At 31.9% G+C, this 17,139-nt stretch overlaps 1 long non-coding RNA gene across 1 annotated transcript; it reads right to left on the reverse strand.

The window, feature by feature from the left end:
- Positions 1-9,264: 9,264 nt before the first annotated feature.
- LOC122314347 lies at positions 9,265-15,025 on the reverse strand. Its single transcript, XR_006243689.1, has 2 exons — positions 14,759-15,025; positions 9,265-9,631 (listed from the first exon to the last, which is right to left on the reverse strand). It is a non-coding gene; the product is annotated as an uncharacterized LOC122314347 (long non-coding RNA).
- Positions 15,026-17,139: the final 2,114 nt, after the last annotated feature.

Raw genomic sequence — 17,139 nt, forward strand, 5'->3', positions numbered from 1 at the left:
AATTTGTGGGAGAATCGGAACTATATTATATGAAAAGAGATGTCAATTTTGCATGACCATGCAAATTCTTTCGGGAACCATTTTCATAAAGCTTTTTATAAGAAAATTCAATAAATTGAAGCTTTTATCGAGGATCGAATATAACTGTTTTTTAGATAATACATTTTTCTATCAAATAAAAAATAAAAATTATTAGAAAATACAATAGTTGGTTCCAGAAAAATCACAAGTGGCATCATAAAAACCAAGTAAGACTAACACCCTTATCCACTTAGATGTAGATAAACAATGTTTAAAATTTGAATTACTCAAATCCAAGTGGCAAAAAGCACAATGATAGAAAAGAACGCTCTCAAACATAGGAAAAGTATAATTTCATTTAGTAGGAACATCCTGTCTCAACTCTTTCTTATTAATTGATTGAATATCAAAAACTTTGTTTTCTTGTTTGTAATATTTTGATATATTTGATACTTTCATGAACTTATTGGATGTCATAATCAATCTTTTTTAACCCATTACGTACTACCGAATTGAGGATATGAGCACATCAACAAAGATATAAGAACTCTCCATTAGAAACAAGGGTTTTTTTAAAGTTTAATTGAGAGTTTTTAACATCTTTACTAAAACATCATTAGTAGAAAGCATTGTCTAATGCTAAAGTAAAAATCTTGCTTTCAAATTACCCTTTCACATAACAAATTTTTTTAAAAAAAAAAAACAAAATTACCAATAACAAGATATGTCATTACGTTTGGCATAAAAGAAAAGTTCAATATTATTAAGATGGGCTTTGCTAGATACAGTCGGCGTGCAGTCGGCTGTACGGAATGAATAAAAAAAATTATAAAAAAATTATTTTATATTCAGGAGGACCTACATGAATAAAAAAAAGTTATAAAAATATTTCTTTTTTCATGTAGGTCCCGTATTAATTCACTTTTTTCTCCACGACTGCACGCCGACTGCATTTCCCGACTGCAAAAAGTATTTCTCTATTAAGATTCACTTATAATCAAGAAAATGTTTCATAATACACATATAACCAATTGTGATTATAGAAGTCCACAAGTTAGAAGTCAAACTAATTCTACCACATTCAACATACATTTAATCTCTTTCTTGGTGATACATCTTAACCAAATTAGTCTTAACAATATTTAGAGATACAAGTGAAACATTATAACGCAAATATTGTAAAGTAGATGTTATATCAAAGTATTCAACAAATCAAAAAGGCAATTCATGATTCAATTGCGCCTATCCACATCTTTCTATATTTTTTAGGGTCAAATTTAGAAGTGTTTACCCACACAGATCCACTATTTTGGCATGACATCAACTTACTAATATCTTGTGAGTTTCTTCTATGACACGTTACCATAATTGCTTGCTGCCAAGTATGTGTTCAACACATCACTTGGCTCATGGCATAAGATGTCAAAATTAGGAACCATATAAAAATATCTCCCATATATTTGATGTTTTCCTTCATTTTGCTTTAGTTTACATGGTTTGAAAACTTACTAAATTCAATTCAATCAAATAATCATTTTCACCTTCAATGTAGGTACACATGTTGCCTTAATCACCTCAATATAGTAGCAACAATTTTTTAATAATCATATCTAATTATATTATGAACAAATAAATCCGTGCAATGTTGCCAAATTGGCATCCTTCAAGCTGCATAATCACAAATAATCATCATAATTAATTTTTTTAAAAATCCAGTCTATAAGCTCCATAAAAAAATTAAAAAAAAAAAAACTAATTAGCATTTAACTTGAGAGTGATTCTAACAAATAAGTGGAAATGGAAATCATATCATCATGCAAATCATAAGCTTTGAGTGACTCTTCATCAATAAGTAAAGCTTAATTTTGATCAAATTTAACAAGAAAACACAATAAAAAATAAATATTGTGAAAAAGCTGAATAAATAAGAAATAATGTCATTACTCTATTTGGCTTTCAACAAATGAGTGCCTCAGGTGTTTTTTGAAATTATGAACTACGAAATAGGTCAAGCACATAATCTCGTGCACTAAAAGTTGACTTAGAATAAATAGTAGAAATAGGAATGGTCATCACATCCCATGCAACTTTGGTCAAAATGTACTGTATTTCATTTATCTTCCGCTCGTGCCTCACAATCATGTTCTAAATATTAATCAATATGATTTGTTCATCAAATCAAATTCAATAATTTATTGCTCATACTCAATTCAAAAACTTTGATGAGGATCATGATCAAGCATACGAGGATCAACTAAGGAGGGAGGCTTAGAATAGGGAACTTCACTTAAACTACAACACTATATACTCTACATGCATGTCAACCACCAATTGTTTCACTTTTACAACCATTCTTTCTACTATATATTTTTTTAAAACCAAAAATACAAAAGACGAAATTAGCATCTTGAATCAAGAACTAAACTGATGAATATTATCAGTGATTCTTTTAAATTGCTCATTTTCTATTCACTAGATCATTACTTTGACTCAATTTTTATAATTGTGATTAGGTGTGACATACAAAGCACTAGAACTCACAGTAGCATTATAAAAAAATATTTAAAAACTTAACCAATACTCTAAACTCTCTCCCACTATGAAAATAGTGAAAAAAAATAATCATCATTTGTTTCCAATCGCAAAAATAGATTTTGAAATGTTTCTGATACTTTCAACACAAGTTCCATCTTGTGGAAACATCAAAGCAACTTTGAACAGTCGATTTTTTCCTTCTTTATACATGATTATATCATCACAGTCTTTTAGCTTATTCTTTAGAATGAGGTTCATAATATGCGCATAACACCTTGTGAGTGAATATTCAGATTGATAAGGTTTCATAAATACTTTGTAGGGCCAGTCAATTTGTACTCGATATCACCTCAAGATATTCCCACCTTAGCCTGAGACTAGGTCTAGCCTGGACCTGTGTCTCAGAGCATGTACTTATTTCAATCTGTCCCTTGAATAGTGACGGGTGTCAATTTGTGCTCCAAACAGAATAAAAGCTTCATTCAGTAATGAATTTTGAACTGATGCAATAATTTCCTTCCAACAAATGACCTCTCACAAACCTTTTTTAAATGATCAATGACAACATCATTTGAGAAAGCATGTTTATACCCTATAGACATGAATCTACATGTGTTCCAATATGAAAATTAGGAATCATACAAAATTTTATAATTTTATGTGTAATTTCCATTCACAATCTATAAAGTGTGCAAATAAGACACAATTGATGTTTTGAATGGATATCAATAGTTAAACTAACTCGTCCAACTACTTTAAATATTTTTCGTAACTTTTCCTCCATTATAAGTAGTGTAACATAGTCTCTCACTGTATTGTCCTAAATCCTTGAGTTTTCACTACCCTAAACACGAAACCTTATAAAAAATATCATCTCTGCAATTGTCATTCGTACATTTTCTGCATCAAAATTATGTGTAGTTTTCGATTCTGCTTATCTCACTCATGACTTATAGTTTGTTGATCTATTGGTCGGATTATATTAGGATTTTGCTTACAACATTAACATGATATAGCATACTTGATGTACTATATTTTTTTGAGGGACAAGATAATAACACTCCACTTTTGGGTCACTTAACGAACATCCATCTATTTTGATAAAATTTTTCTACATTATTGCGGGACCATACCCTCCTTTTGGGAGGATGGATAATAGTGTTACTACTATTGGACAAGTTAGTGTTTGAAGCCATATGTTTGCTTTCCAAAGGAATAGTTGTAATCTCATCATCTCTTAAATTTGTAAAAAATATGAGAAAATATAACACAACTTCCCAATATGTGGCAATGTCTACTATATGAGTTAGTAGAGTAGTTTAAAGTTATGCCAAAATCTTGGACAGTGTTGTTTGTTCAAACACAGACACTTGTATACTTGTCATATACTAATTTCTTATATTTCTCGTGTCCTTATATTTTATATTATATATTAGTTTATATATGGGTTGTTTTGGAAGTGACGCTCCTACATATTAAAGAGATGGTGATGTTAATACTCTTTTGGAAAGAAAATATATGGCTTCAAATATTAACTTGTTCAGTAGTAATTACATATGTCTCATTCTTCTCAAAATGAGAGCAATGACCCTTCAATGGTGTGGGAACATTTTACAAAAATATATAGATGTTCGTTAAGTGATCCAAAAATGCAGTGTAATCATTATTGTAGTTCCAAAAAATATGGTACATTAAGTATGATATATCATGTTAATGTTTATAAGCAAGACCTAATAGAATCAGACCCATAGATTAACAAACTATGAGTCATGTGGGAGATAAGGATATGTAGCAGGGCAATTGCATATAAGTTTGATTTAGAAGAGGTATGAATGGAAATCGCAGAGACAATAATTTGTTATGAGGTTCCGTTTAGGGTAGTGGATTTAGGAAGGTATGTAGATCACATGAACCAAGGTTCTAAGTGCCATCTTGAATCACTGCAGTGAGAGATTGTATTAAATTATTTAAAATGGAAAAGAAGTATAGAAAATATTTAAGGTAGTTGGGCAAGCTAGTTTAACTGCTGATATCCATTCAAAATTTCAATTATATATGTCTTAATGCACACTTTATCAACCGTGAATAGAAATTACACAAAAGAATTATAAAATTTTGTATGATTCCTAATTACAAATGAGACACTATTGGATGAATGTAATGTCTATAGGATTGGAGTATTAGCAAGATATTTACTATTACAGTTGACAATACTTACTCAAACGATGTTGCCATCGATTATTTAAAAATGTTTGTGGGAGTCATTTGTTGGAAGGGAAGTATATTTATATAAGGTGTTGCATGTATATATTGAATCTCATTGTGAATGATGGGTTAAAAGATTGTGATTATTCAATCGCAAGGGTGCCCAATGTAATTAAGTATGTTAGATCTCTAGTAAGAATGGAAAGATTCAAAAAGTGTATAGAGAATGAGAAAATGGTTGTTCAAAATTGGTAAGCCTTAATGCAACAAAATGGAACTCGACATATCTCATGTTGGAAGTAACAATAACATTTCAAAAGTCATTTTTGCAATTGAAGAATCATCATCATCATCATCATCATAGTGTGAACTTAAGGCCTCTTGAAACTAGTGATTGGTAGAGAGGTAGAGTATTGGTAAAGTTTTTGAGATTTTTTACGATACTATTGTGAAACTTTTTGGCTCTTTGCATGTCACACATCTAATGCTTATTTCGAGCAACTTTGTGGCATTTAATCACATTTATAAAAAAATGAGTCAAAGTGATGATCCAATGTTGAGATGTATGACGGCAAATATTAAGAGAAAGTATGACAAATATTGCTAATTAATTGAAAAGACTTAACTTGATGATATTCATTGATGTGTTATTCTTGATCCAAGATGCAAATTTAGTCTTTTGCATTTTTGGCTCAAAACAATATATGGTTGTAATTTATAGAAGAAATGATTGCAAAAGTGAAATAGATGATGATTGATATGTATGGGGAGTATAGTGTTATTATGGGAGTTTAAGTGGAGTTCCCTATTCTGAGCCTCCTTCTTCAATTGCTTCTAGTATGATTAATTATGATTCTCAGCAGAGTTTCTGGGTTGAGTATATGAGTAAGAGATTATTGAATCTAATTTGATAATCAAATTAGACATTGATCAATATTTGGAATATGGTTTGTGAGGCACAAACTCCAAATTCTGATATTTTGGATTGATGGAAGAAGATCAATGAAGTTTATATCCTATTTTGATGAGAGTTGCATGGGATGTGATGTGTCTATTCTCATTTCCACTATTTTTTTCTTAGTCAACCTTCATTGTGCAAAGGGTCATGTGCTTGACCCATTTCGTAAATTCGATATTTCTAGGAACAATTGAGGCACTCGTTTGTACCTAAAATTGGTTGATAGATCCAACATTCGTGCATCATTGAATAATGTTGAAAGCTTTGAGACGAAATCAGATTTATTTCTTATTTGTCGATTTATTAAAATTTTTTATAATATTTATTTTTATTATGAAAAAATTTATCTATTTTCTCATCATCCTCTTATCATTTCATGATGCGGCAATACATCATATGTTCTTTTTTTAGAGTTTGACTCAAAATCAAGGTTTATACTCGTGTTGATGAAGGAGTGACTACTCAAGGTTATATAATTTGCATGATGATATGATTTTCATTTTCACTTAGAAACTAAACCACTTTCAAGTTAAATGCTAAATTAGCTTGTTGTATGAAATTTATGGGCAGAATGTTTTTTTTTTTTTTTTTTTTTTTTTTTTTTATTTTTTTTTTTTTTTATGCGGCTTGAATTATCTGTGATTATGATGATTATTTGTGATTGGATTATGCAGCTTGAAGGATGCCTCAATGCATTTAACTGATTGGGCCAAAATTTCAAAAGAATCCTTTCCAAATGAATTGAGTTATTGGCAACAGTGTGATCCATTGCAATCATTTAGATCTTTTTGCTTATTATCTCCTCTACATGTACTTAAGCTAGGAGTGTAAATTTTAACCGGAAAATCAGCCCGGATCGGACCATTCGGTCTAGAACCAGTTTTATAAAATGGAAAATCGGCCAGAATCGGACCGATACTATTTAATATATTTTTATTTATTTATTAATGTTATACATTATATATTTTATATTATATATAATTTTTATATATAATATAATAATATAAATTATAATTATATATAAGATAATGTTATTATAATTTATAAAATAAAAGTTTAATCTTAAACATGAAAATTTAATTGATCATATGCTTTAAATATATAATATTATAAATATATATTATTTATTAATAACATTTTATCATAGATTCATAAGAAGTAAGAACCAAAAAAGAAAGAAAATCACTCAAATATTATTACTAAATTTTGATGGCCTAATACACTTAAAACTTTTTATATTTTTTCTCATAAGTACATAAGACATTAGTAGATAAATATAAATTATATATATTAGCATATAATTTATATAAAGCTATACTAATAGCATAATTGTTTTATATAGCAGTTTTTTTTTTAAACAGATTTTTTTATAATAAATATGTATTTTATTAAAACTAAAAAAAGGACCGAATTGGACCGAAAACGGATAAAATCGAAATACGGTTTAGGAAGGTAATTGGTGCGTAATTAGTTTTGAAAAATATAAAACTGGTGTCTAATAGTTTAGTCCTAGATTTTATCTAAAACTGAACCGGTTACACCCCTAACTTAAGTCCAAGTGTACGTTCAGTTTTTCCTTCATTATCACAATATGCTATTCCATTTCAAATTAGTGCAGGTACTCAAGATTTTAATTTTAATGCATTATTTTAAGAGACTGTTGAAAGAAAAACACTAATATGCTGCTTGGAGCATATCGCTCCACTTGACCACTCGCTTCTTTTTTTTTATTTAGTGATTAAGGAAGTAATTTTAAATATATTGATATATATATTTTTTATTTAATAATTAAAAAAGTAATTAAAAAAATATTAAATTTTTTTTAAAAAAAATAACTGAGCCGCACACTCAACCTAAGAGTTGGGCGACGTAGTAGCCGCAGCCTTATTTTAAATATGTCGCGATGTGAAGACTTCCTGATATCAAAGTCATATCACGTTGATTGTTTGGTTTGGTTATGTATATTATTATATTTGCAAAGATTAGATTGGTCATTGGTATTTGTATCAAAATTGTATGGCTAATGGAAGTGCCATAAATGAACTAGGATTGTAGCTCTTTATTGGTAGGTGGGAAGGGGAAGCTTCATGCAACAAGGCCAACTTGTTTCATGCAACAAGGCCAACTTGTTTTTCTCTGTTCCCACGAAGGAAGAAATTTTAGATGAGAGAGAGAGACAGTTTGCACCAAGCTTCCCCTTCTACAATTGTCTTAAGAACCAAATCACTAATGAGAAAAGATATTTATAATTATAAATTATGCAATCATCATATAATTATTTTTAAAAAAATAAATAAAATATAAAATTTATATAAAAAAATTAATTTTTTAATAATAGATCACATTTTTTTTCAAAATAATTATGCGATATTTACGCACTTTACGAATATATGTAAAATTACTCATCACTAATATATCTAGTAGAAATTAAAACTAATTGCTTCACCTGCTTTTTTTATTTACTGAAGTATTCATGAAAAAAGATCCTTATTATGTTTTGAATTTATTTCTCATTTTCAAATATTTTTTTCAACCAATCCCCTGAAATCAAAATGTAATCGGAACGAAGTAAAAGAAACAAATTTATTTGGTTATCTCCCAAATCATTCAAGAAAGCTCTAGAATCGACATCCAAAACTAGTTACAAAGAAAACCCCATTTCAGATTCTTTGGATTTCTAGGAGGAAATGAAAATCCAAGATATATATCGCATAAAAAGAAATAGATCAGAAAGCAAACAGACAGACCAGGCTTACAACTCACAAAAATATTTGACGTACCTATGGGGCTGTTACATTGAAACAGCAGCTCAAAAGGCTTTATAATCTAACATATTACGTAAAGTCACATCAATTTATAAATTTACTTTTGTATAATTTTTTTATATTTAAAAAAAAAAACTAGGAAAGAAAGATAGGAAAACAATGCAAGCTTTAACGGTTAATTCTTTATTGAAATCTAATCGTTGGATGGATATCAATTCCCAAATAACCTTCTCTGTTTTAAAGTTTTGAATTTTCTAGCCATTAGCTGTAAGAGAAACATGAAATACAAACGGCTACTTCTCTCACCTTTGAATTTAAAATATTATATTTTAATATTATTATTGTTTTGAGATTTGAAAAAATTAAGAAAAAATTAAATTATTTATTATATTTTGTATGGAGATTTGAAAAAGTTGTAATGATGAGATGAGAATTTTGAATTTGAGATAAAAATTTCTATCTACCAAACGGAACCTTAGTGATTTTCTAGCCGTTGAACTGTTAGTAATTTCGAGTACGTTGCTTTGTGCTCTGCTTATACGAAGAAGATAATGATTTAGGAGCATGCAAATTGCTCTGGATTCGATTAAAAAAAACCTGTCACATAAATAAAATCAACACGTTATTGTAGCTAGAACTCTGATTTTGTTTCGTTCTCTTGTGATTGTCACAGCATTCGAAACATGTACTTTTGAAAACATTTGACATTATTGCAAACAAATTATACGCGACATTCCCAAGGGATTGATTGCCCCACCGTATGCCCCCCACACTCGACACTTTAAGGGCCAAACTTCTCATCATTAAACAAACATCTTCATAACCAAAACTTAAATAACTAACAAAGAGCATCCCTACCTACTACTGATTACAAAAGCTACTACAAACACAATTTAATTGCTCCAGGCACTAATATTCAAATTCAAGTGGCTATTTTCATCAACAGTTTTGAGCAATGCAGCAAAGATAAGCTGTAATTATTCCTTAAACAGAAAGGGTTCAGTAAGATTCATCTTGGACCCACATCCACATTATCAAATTGCAATTGCACCTACTCTGTTGTCCCCACAGGTTCCGAAATTTCATTTTCTTTAAACTTTTCCAAAGCCAAAATTCTTCTATCAAGTGAGTTAGAGATTCCTTCGATCTGGAGAGAGAGAGAGAGAGAGAGAGAGAGAGAGAGAGAGAGAGTACTAATTACAAACCAAATCAAACAGTAAACTGTCATATGGTTATTCTTGACCATGGCAGGAATCTTAACAACTACAATGGTAATGACCATGTCCTTAAAACAACTATAATGGTCATGTCAATGAAAAAGGCATCAACCAAATGCAAAATTAAAACAACATATAACTTTTTCTTTATCTAGGAGAAACCAATTTTTTTAAGTTCAATACAAATCTACTTGGGGTAAAAGTTTCCATCAAAATTTCTGCCAAAGACAACATAGTTTTTCAAATATATATTTGCTTTTTCAGTAACTTACTCACATCTTGTGTTTCTAGAAGTGATTTGATCATGGTTCTTCCATGCAAGTGCTTAGTAAGTTAGATTGATTTAACACAGACAAACCTAGAATGGAGAGGATCATGGGTTGGAACAAGTGTATTCCTGACCGTGCTAAGCTTAACAATAGTGCAATGACATATCTCTTTGGTCCATAAGATCCAAAGACATTATCGAGGGGTGCAGATTCATAATCGACATATGGAGATTATTGAGCATCAAATAACATCCAAAATGCTTCAGAAAAAAAGATTCTTCTAATCTTCTTTTACCCTGATACAGAATTGTTAAGTACAAAAAGAGAATGCCTTGGAGAACGTTACTGAACCATCCTTTTTTTTTTTTTATCAAAGCAATGTTGCTGAGCCATCTTATTGAAAGTAACAAAAGCATCTCTAAATATACAGAGGTGCATGCTCAGATGAGTCACATTCCTCAATAGAGAAGTTGCAAGTTGCATATTTACATTAGCACCAAATCTTGATTTGGAAATGCTTTTCGATGCCTACAGACAGCCTCAAATCATGTTTCTGCGTAGTTCACACAGTATGTGATACGAGAATTAAAGGACTAAACTTCACATAATCTACAGATGAATGTAGGTACGTAAAGCCACAAGAGAGAGGGGGAATAAAGGAACATGATATTCTGATATCAATCAGGTTCCATTGTCTCCCTCACTTTATTCAGACCATGGTTTCCTTCACTTTATTAGAAAAAGTTATTCTTACTAATAAAGTGATTATGCTTTAATAATATTTCTTCTTCTTCAATAATATGACACATGCATGCATATTCATGTATGATACATATACAAGAGCCATTATACCATGAACAAAGCAATATATACATGATCAATATTTCAGGTTTAAGAGGTGATCACAAAAATAACAATATACTGGTGATAATACTGATAATTTCTAATAATATTGCGGCTTCTACTTCAACAAAAAAGCCAATAGCCTCAAAAGATTGTATGCGGTTATTCCAGCGTATATATCTAGAGCCACCATAAAAAAGTAATGCAAATACCATACCTCTTCCTAGAACTAAGAAAAAATAATAAGCATAGTCCAATGCCTACTTCATATCTCTCATGGCCATCATATCAAGAATGCCATTTATGTTGAGATCAAAATCCAACTAATCTATTTGCCACGATTAGTGGCTTTGATCAGTTGAACAACCATCGAGTAGTTAGAGCAGATAAAGGAGTAGAAACAAACCTATGAGACAAAACCCAAAAAGTCAGACCTCCAAAGGCAAGCAAGGATCTATTTATGATCAACTTTGACAAAACATAAGAAGCAGCTTTAGATATGTAAGAAATGATCTGAGATGGGCAAGGTAACAGCTGAAAATGTTGAGCTGCTAGTAGAAGATACAGTCCTGAAAAGGTTACATACAAGAAAGAGCATTTAAGCTAAAACCAAACCAAAACAGTCTTCATTCAGACACTTAAGATTAGTCACTGTGGCTAGACAACAGGAAGGACTAATTGAGCAATTGTGACTAACAGAATGGTTCAAATTGTCCTTTCTTTTGAGAAGGTCTTTCATTATTTAGGCAAGACTTCCAGTTATACAAGGAAACTTAAATCTGTACCTGCTAATTACACAGTGTGATCTTAGGGAGCCATATATGGTAACCTAGCTAATTTACATAGAGTGATTTTAGGAAGCTATACATGGTAAGCTAAATCTTCTCTCCTATTTATGAGAGTATATACAGCCTAGATTAATAGCTATTAACAAGGCATAATTTATGGCCTTCTATTGACAGTGACAATGGAAACTTCTAAGCAAGATGCCTTGGTTTTGATTGCCCTAACACCCAACCTTCCAAAAAATCAAAACCCATATTATTCATCTAGCTTGGTCTTGTCTTTTCCCTCCAACAAAGAACAACACATCCCAAACCTAACCCTGAGTCCAATATGAAAATTTTCATTACCTAATTAATTTTGAACCCCCAATTCCTCTAAACAAAAGCAACTCACCGCGCAGCTCATTCCTCATTAACATGAGGACCAAACCAAACAGGAAAAACATTGTTAACAAGTCATCAGACTCCACAAAATGGTCTTGTGGAGCCATGACAAATGCATATTTACCACTTCCAAGCATTCTACAAAATTTAAGGAATATCATGTACACACTTCTCCCGTATACCTCCATTTTCATTAAAAAGAAATTTGATAAAAACTAACTTTTGAGTTATGGCTTGATTTCCTACTAAAAATGCCATTTTAGAGACTTGGCTTGACTGTTGCTCAACCCTGGCTCAACCCTACTCGACTGTGACTCGACCTTGGCTCGACACTTCACTCGACAGTCATCTTGAGTAGGATGCAACCAATGAGTTTGCTCGACACGTCGCTCGAGAGAGAGCACCTGCCCTAGACGTCCGCTCAACACGTTGCTCGAGCAAATGTTCAGTTTTAGGGTTTCTTGCACTGTGGACTATAAATACATGTTCTACTCATGTATTTTTTAACTCATCAACAGCCAAACATTGTGGAGAGAGAGAGAGAGAGAGAGAGAGAGAGAGAGAGAGCCCTTTTATGAAGAATCTTGAGAGTTCATTGGGTGTATTGGGGCTTTGGAATTGAGGATTTTGTGATTGATCTCTTGTACTCCATCTTTGTTCATAGTGAATTTGTTGAGACCGATCCCGGGAGTGGACATAGGCTCACATTGAGCCGAACCACCTATAACTTGGTGTTCTATGTGTGATTGTCGCTATTTCTTTTGTTTGCTTCCGCTGTTATACATCAAATCAACCTTTGACAACCGGTTTATCCCAACACTAACAAATACTACCTGGCAAAAATTCACATACTAATTTATCATTTCACAATTTTTTTTTTTTTTTTTTGATAAGTAAGAAATTTATTAATAAACGTAATTAGGCAAAGCCCAAATACGGAAGTGTACAAAGAGAGACACCAAATTACAAGCTAACCCTGAAAACATTACAAAAGTCATTAAAACTAAACCCATCCAAGACAATAGTCGAAGCCCAAAGAAACAAAGTATGATAAAAGAAATCTCTAATTCCTTCCACCGAACATTCTCTCTTTTCAAAACAGTGTCTGTTCCACTCATTCCAAATGCACCACATAAGACAGAGGGACCATCTTCCAAATGGTTGCAATCTTGACAATTTCCTATAAGCCCTCTCCAACATGCAAAGAGGCCCACCACCTTATTGGGCATCACCCAAGCAATACCCACGTTGGCAAATACCTCATCCCACAAAGCCTTTGACACTTCACAATGCAAAAGAAGATGATCCGCTGATTTGCCCCATTTTTTGCACATAAAGCACCAATCCAATACAACGATACCACGCTTTCTTAACTTATCAATGGTAAGAATTTTCCCATGAGAAGCCAACCACCTGAAGAAAGCCTCCTTAAGAGGTACCTTGCATCTCCAAATATTTTTCCAATGAAAAAAAGAATTGGAAGAATGTGACACCAAAATCTTGTAGAAAGATCTAACTGAGAATTTCTTGCTACCATCCTGCTTCCAAAGCAATCTATCCTCCCCTCCAGAATTAATATTTAAAGAGTAAAGTAAGCTGTAAAAATCAGTAATGTCCCCCACTTCCCAATCTTGTACATCTCTAATAAAGCTAGCTGACCACTAAGTAGAACCAATGGAATTATCCATGTAATCTGCCACGGAAGCATCCTTATTCAAAGCAATTCTGAAAAGGGAGGGGAAAACATTTTTCAGGATCTTATCCCCACACCACAATTCATGCCAAAAACTAATCCGGTTTCCTCTACCCACCTCAAATCTGAAATAACTATAAAACTCCTCCCAACCATTTCGAATGAATTTCCACATTCCCACACCATATGCCCCTCTTACTTTATTGGATCACCAACCACCCCAAGTACTACCCTATTTGGCATCGATAACACTCCTCCAAAGAGCATCCCCTTCTTGATGATACCTCCACAGCCATTTCCCTTAAAGTGCCTTATTGAAAATTCTCAGCTTTTTAAACCCCAAACCACCCAAAGAAAGAGGGGTGCAAATCTTATCCCACTAAGCAAGTGGAATTTCTTCTCATTCTCCATACTGCCCCACAAAAAATAACGAAAAATCCTTCCCATTCTATTGGCCACACCCATAGGCAAGGGAAAAAGAGATAAAAAATAAGTTGGGAGATTAGATAAGGAGCTCTTGATTAAATTCTACTGCCTTTAGACAAATAAATCCTTTTCCAACCAGCCAAAAGACACTCAATCTTCTCTAAAATCCCATCCCAAATAACCTTGGATTTGTGAGGTGTCCCCAAAGGGAGGCCAAGAGACTCCAAAGGCAAGCTGGAAACTTTACAACCCAAGATATTAGCCAATTCCTCTAGATTATTAACCAAACCAACAGGAATCAATTCAGACTTTGATAAATTCACCTTTAAACCGGATAATTAATTAGTTATCAAATGAATTAGTTACCAAAAGCTGTAAAAATCATTTAACAAATTAATTAGTTACCAAAAGAAGGAAAAAACAATTAAGTTACATTTTACTCTTTCGAGTACTTCAATTTCCATCTCGACCAAATGAGCTTTTATAAGAACTAAAAAGAAGCATAAATCTTTCAGAACCCAGATTCAAAATCAACTAGGAATCGGTTATATCATTCGTATAGTGTAAAAGTTGAAAGAACTAAATGTCTTATTTAAAAGATTTCAAAAAAAAGTTGAAACGACCCCATAGTGATGTCGATGTTGGGTGGTAAGATACCTGTTCGGCAATGGCCTTCTGGGCAACCCTGTAATCCCTGTGAATAATGTAAAGCCCCAGAAATGAAGCCGCTCCAGCCCCCATGAAGAACGACGCCAATCTCAGTCTCAGCACGTAACCCATCTTGCTCCTCTTTCCTCTCCTAATATTCTTTCTCCAATTTCTATTATCCTTTATTTATAGTCTACTTGTTACCAAAACGACCGCGCAACAATCACAGAGACTCAGAGAGAGAGAGAGAATTTGACTTGGACGCAGTAATGCTTCTTTGCAACAATCATGGAAAGAGTAATATTCTTGCATTTTTATTTTGAAAAAATATAGTTGTAAATATAATTATGTACTAATTTATACATTAATTTGATGTGATTAGTTAAAAAGTAAATTTTATTAAAAATAATGTTAATTTAAATTTTAAATATGAATAAATCAGTATTAATACACAGATTAGTACACGACTTTGCTTATATGTAATAAAACTTTTTTTTACTATTATTTTACTATTAAGTTATTTTTTTTTCTTTTGTTTTATGAATTTGGATTGAAAATTTAAAGAAATAACCTTCTAACATAATTTAGAAAAAAATAAATTCAATCAATCAACATAATCATGTAATTTAATTAAAAACAAATTCAATTTTATAAAAATTTAAATTTATTTTCTTTTAAATTATACAAAAAGTTCATATTTTAAATTTTTTAATCCCAATTCAAATATATAAAAAAATAAATAAATAAAAAATAAAAAATAAAAAATAAAAAATAAAAAAAGAGAGAGAGAGACTAGATGGTAAAATAATAGTAAAAAAGATGTCTTTACTCAATGATAAATATTGTTATTTCATTGTTAAGTTATATCAATATCTTTCTTTGTTAAAAAAAAATGCTAGCTGCAAGCACTGGGGGCAATTGGCGTGCAAACAACTTTACCACGTCAGTGTGTTGTCATTTTTCTTCACTCTCTCTCAATTTCACTCCATCCCTCCCCTTCGAAATTTTTAGTTGTAATCCCTCCGTCTCCGATTCCTCTCTCTGTCTCTCTCTCTCACTCTCTCTCTCTCTCTCTCTGCGTATAAGCAAATAGCCACCATTCTAAACAAACTTCAAATTACTACTTTTCTTTCTTCTATTTCGATGTTTCTTTATTTGCATTTGCGCACAGAGTAACTAAAAGACTGGATTTTGTTTTGCTTTCTAACGTTTTGGTGTTTGGCATTGGATTTAAGGGAGTGAAGGGGGAACTCAAGGTTGAAAGAACTCTCGATCTAAGCCTATGAAGTTTCTCTAACTTTTCTAGATTCTGGGTTTAGGCTTTTGGACTAGTTCTATGAGTGTGAGTGTCTGAGATGGAACAATCTTCGAATGCTCCAAAGGGCATCCGAGTTCAAGCTCCACTAGTTAGTATAATTGATCCATAACCTTTCTTTACATTATTATTATTTTTTTAAAACTATTTTCTGTAAATTGATGAATTTTCATGGAGATCCCCCTTTTCACTCTCGATGGTCTCTATCTCATAGAGAAAAACATGGACTGATGACTATTTTTAAAATATGTTATCTGCATTGCTCTATACGATCTTGGTTTTTGATTGGAGCTTTTTGCTTCCTGGTAAAATCAAAAAAGGTTGAAGTTTATTGTGTTGATTGCTTTTCTTTCTAGCTTCTACCTAGTCAAAATTATGCCTCACCGTTTGGCTACTGTGAAAAATACAAGAGAACGAAAAAACGCAAAATTCAACTAATTAAGTTTGTACTATTGGCTTCTCTGCTCTCAAACATGAAATTTTTTCACCGAGCAGAACACATCAATTTTATCTTCGTCTTCGTGTGTAAGAGAGACAGAAAAGAGAGAGAGAAGTCCTTGGCTTGGGTAGGAGAAGTTTATGAGAAAGCAAAGACAGCGCAGATTAGTTAGGGAGAAAGAAGACGAAGAAGATTTGTAAAGAGAGAACTCGGTGAGAGTGCTGAAAGAGACGGAAGGGTTCAACCTCTACTATTCACCCACTCATCGAATAAGCTTTGTTTATTTTTCTTTCTTTACTTATTCTTTTTTGCTCAGTCTTTTTTTTTTTTTTTGAGGAATGCTATATACAGTCATTTTTACGTACTCTTTGCGCACTCCATTAATATAATTAACTGAATTAATTTTTTTTAATACACAACCAATCATATCACTGGAATGCACAAAAGAGTCCGTAAAATTGACTGCACATAAATTTTTTTTTTTTTATTACAAAATATACAGTCATTTATCTCCCATTTGCACACCCCGCATGTACCTAACATAGCTCATTTTCAATAAAAAAAAAAAAAAAACAGAGCTATTTTTTTAAATAACCTTTTATACAACTTATATACACGTGGCACTTCGAATTAATG

This window comes from Carya illinoinensis, chromosome 6, assembly GCF_018687715.1.
Source record: "Carya illinoinensis cultivar Pawnee chromosome 6, C.illinoinensisPawnee_v1, whole genome shotgun sequence".
Classification (NCBI taxonomy): Eukaryota; Viridiplantae; Streptophyta; class Magnoliopsida; order Fagales; family Juglandaceae; genus Carya; species Carya illinoinensis.